The 4001-nt window shown below is 39.2% G+C and overlaps 1 pseudogene; it reads left to right on the plus strand.

Moving 5' to 3' along the window:
- Positions 1–2120: 2120 nt before the first annotated feature.
- Positions 2121–2517, plus strand: LOC110328809 (annotated as a pseudogene).
- Positions 2518–4001: the final 1484 nt, after the last annotated feature.

Genomic DNA, 4001 nt, shown 5'->3' on the forward strand with positions numbered 1-4001 from the left:
AAGGAGTTACGGAGACAAAGTTTGGAGCTAAGATGAAAGGATGGACTATCCAGAGACTACACCATCCGGGGTTCCATCAGCCACCAAACCCAGACACTATTGCACATGCCAGCAAGATTCTGCTGAAGGGACTCTGATATAGTGGCCTCTTGTGAGGCTATGCCAGTGCCTGACAAACACAGAAGTGGATGCACACAGTTAGCTATTGAATGGAACACACGGCCCCCAATGGAGAAGCTAGAGAAAGTACCCAAGGAGCTGAAGGGGTCTCAACCCTATAGGTAGAACAACAATATGAACTAACCAGTACCCCCAGAGCTCGTGTCTCTAGCTGCATATATAGCAGAAGATGGTGTATTCAGCCATCATTGGGAAGAGAGGCCCCTTGGTCTTGCAAACTTTATATGCCCCATAGAGGGGAATGCCAGGGCCAAGAAGTGGTAATGGGTGGGTAGGGGAGCAGGGTGGGGGGTAGGGTATAGGGGACATTCGGGATAGCATTTGAAATGTAAATAAAGAAAATATCTAATAAAATAATTAAAAGGAAAAAAAGAGTTAGTTATCTGCTAGCAGAATAAAAACAGATTTTCAAGGTGTAAGAATGGGATAGACACAGAGAAAGAATGCTAAAGAACTCCAGGCAGTGAAGTGGTGACCGAGCACTTTCCCAGAAGCTACAAAAAGGGACAAAGCTCTAAAAACAGAAAATGGGCCCTTAAGAAATATAGAGGAGCAGGGACAATATCCAGGAAATAGCAAGGCCCAAGAGGAGAGAAAGAGAGAGAGATGAAAAGGATATGTAACTCAAGAAAGGACAAAAGACTAGACAGAAAACGCAATCAGTGTGGAGAATTCTCAAAGAGCAAAAAAAGCCGATCTGCCACACGACTCAGCTAACCACTGCTTGGCATCCACCCTAAGGGCTTGACACCCCAACCAACATACACTTCTCAGCCATGTTCCCCGATGCTGTAGGCGCAACAGAAAGGACTCATATGTCTTCCAGCTGATGACCTCACAATGAAAACTGGTTATCCCTACACAGAGCAATTCTATCCATCTGTAGAGAAAAATTAAAATAATAAATTGCAGGGAATAGATGTAACTGGAAAAAATATAACAATAATAAAGAAGAAGTCATGAATTTGAGGGGGGAATTGGAGGGAGGAGAAAGAAGGGTAGAAATTGTCTAATTACAGTCTTTGTGCATGATATTTTCAATTTTTAAAGAATTAGGTTAAGAAAAGAAAAACCCAGACTTAACCAAAACACAAGGATATTGAAAATGGGCTAGAGAAACATGTTAGTGGTAGAGCATCTACTTGGCATTCATGAGAGCTTTGGTTACGTGCCCAAAAGAATGAGAGGAGGAGGAAGAAGCAGAGGTGGGCGGGTCAAAGACAAAGCCTGTAGAAGGAAAGACAAACACATCACGAAGAAGTAAAAATCATAACCACACCAAATTTCCCATCAGCAGCTTGCAATGCAAATGGTAAGGAAGTACTTTTGTTATAAAGAAAAATCCAAAAAACTAGAATTTTGTATCTAGTCAAATTTTAAATCAAACTTGAAAGCATCATCGTCGTCTTCGTCTTCGTCTTCGTCGTCGTCGTCGTCATCATCATCATCATCATCTCATTCCCACGTGTGTGCACACCTCAGAAGCTATGTTACACAGAGACTCTTCATGAAAATTCCACCAGGAAAACGTGTACAACCATCTGACACATAGGGAGGAGACACAGGAGGGTGAATGACTGAAAACTCACTAAGGCAACTTGAAATTTCTATTCATGATAAACAAAACTCGAAGCTCTAGGAGTCACCATGATAGGCAAGGTATGAGATGGAGACATGAAACCCGAGGAAGTCATTTTATCATTGGGATTATATTATAGAAACTGATAAGTTTAAAAAAAAATCATAAAGAGTAAACTCAATTGTTCATAATAAGTTAAAGGCCACTACCAAAAATTAGATATAATGTATCACTCTTAGAGGAAGGAAAAGGTGTTGGCAGCCTTTGCTGCACCGCTGCTGCTCTCTAACGCCAGTGCCGCCTCTCTCTTGCCGAACTCCAGCCGAAGGAGAAGTGAGGTAAGTAAGGAGGTGTTCATACCATGGCTCTTACAAAGCATCCTGCCTGCAAATCCACCAGCGGTAAAGCACCCAGGAAACAACTGGCTACAAAAGCTGCTCGCAAGAGTGCGCCCTCTACTGGAGGGGTGAAGAAACCTCATCGTTACAGGCCTGGCACTGTGGCACTCTGTGAAATCAGACACTATCAGAAGTCCACTGAACTTCTGATCCGCAAGCTCCCCTTTCAGCGTCTGGTGCGAGAAATTGCTCAGGACTTCCAAACAGATCTGCGCTTCCAGAGTGCAGCGATTGGTGCTTTACAGGAGGCTGGTTGGCCTTTTTGAAGATACCAATCTGTGTGCTATCCATGCCAAACGTGTAACAATTATGCCAAAAGATATCCAGCTAGCACGCCACATACACGGAGAATGTGCTTAAGAGTCCACTATGAGGGGAAACATTTCATTCTCAAAATTTTTTTTTCCTCTTCTTCCTATTATCAGTAGTTCTGAATGCTAGATATTTTTTCCATGGGGTCAAAGGTACCTAAGTATATGATTGCGAGTGGAAACATAGGGGACAGAATCAGGTATTGGCGTTTCTCCACGTTCATTTGTGCATAAATGCAAGATGTAAAGCATTAATGCAAGCAAACAGTTTCAGTGAGCACATTTCAACAGTTCAACTTTATAACAGTTATAAATAAACCTGTTAAAATTTTCTGGACAATACCAGCATTTGGATTTTTTAAAAATAAGTAAATTTCTTATTGACAGCAAAAAAAAAAAAAAAATCACTCAAATTCCCAAATTGGAATCAACAAAGAGATAAAAATATGGTAGTATGGAAAGACAAAATTACAACTAATTTCCTTATGAGTGTAATGGCCTTTTAGTCATGATTCATGACTGGAGCATCCTTTACTCTACAGAATGGAGTGAGAGCCCCCACTGGGCAACAGCAGTGGCAGAACAGTTGGTTTTGTGTGGTGGAAATGGGGAGACATAGCAACTCAAAAATAGCCTGAATGGTTAACAGTAAGTCAGATTTCTTTCTCTCTTTCTTTCTTTCTTTCTTTCTTTCTTTCTTTCTTTCTTTCTTTCTTTCTTTCTTTCTTTCTTTCTTTCTTTCTTTCTTTCTTTCTTNCTTTCTTTCTTTCTTTCTTTCTTTCTTTCTTTCTTTCTTTCTTTTTGCTGTTGTTTATAAGGATATAGCAGAGAGATCTTTCTTATAACACTGACGCAGATAGACTGGAATCTCCTGTTTTCAGGGAGAGAAAACATCTATTTTGGGATCTATCTGCTTCCTAAAGCTTCGGTTTGGTTAGATGACGTTTGGCATGACAGGCTCCGTATCTATTTTCTGTGTTACCTCAGTCACTTTTTGTTAACAGTTTCTACAAAATATGATGACGGACAAGAGTACTAATGTATCAGGTTAAACATTGCAAATGGCATCTCTGTGAGTGTGGGTCACTTTGCTAAACTTTTTTTTTTCTTTCTGAATGAAGCTTCATTTTTTTTTTCTAAATGAAAAGAGCAGTCTCTCAAAAGTTTGCATTTCTGGTATTATTTTCTCACAACATTGAGCACAGTAGAAAACCCAGCACATTCCAAATGTTATACAGACTGTATTAAAACAAAAAAGTAGCTTCTTTGCATATATATATATATATATATATATATATATATATATATATATATATATAATAAAATACATATTAAACAGTGGACAGAAAATTTCCATGTTATTTTTAATATGTTCTAAGACACTTTGTAGCATTTGAAACAATAGTTTGTACTAAAAAAACAAACAAACAAATGTAGAACTAAGTAAATGTATCAACAGTTGAAGGGTGCAATCAAGAGTAAAATTGTAGCGTACCTTTACATGAAAATGAGAAAGGTCAGAAGCAAGTGAGA

This window comes from Mus pahari, chromosome 11, assembly GCF_900095145.1.
Source record: "Mus pahari chromosome 11, PAHARI_EIJ_v1.1, whole genome shotgun sequence".
Taxonomy (NCBI): domain Eukaryota; kingdom Metazoa; phylum Chordata; class Mammalia; order Rodentia; family Muridae; genus Mus; species Mus pahari.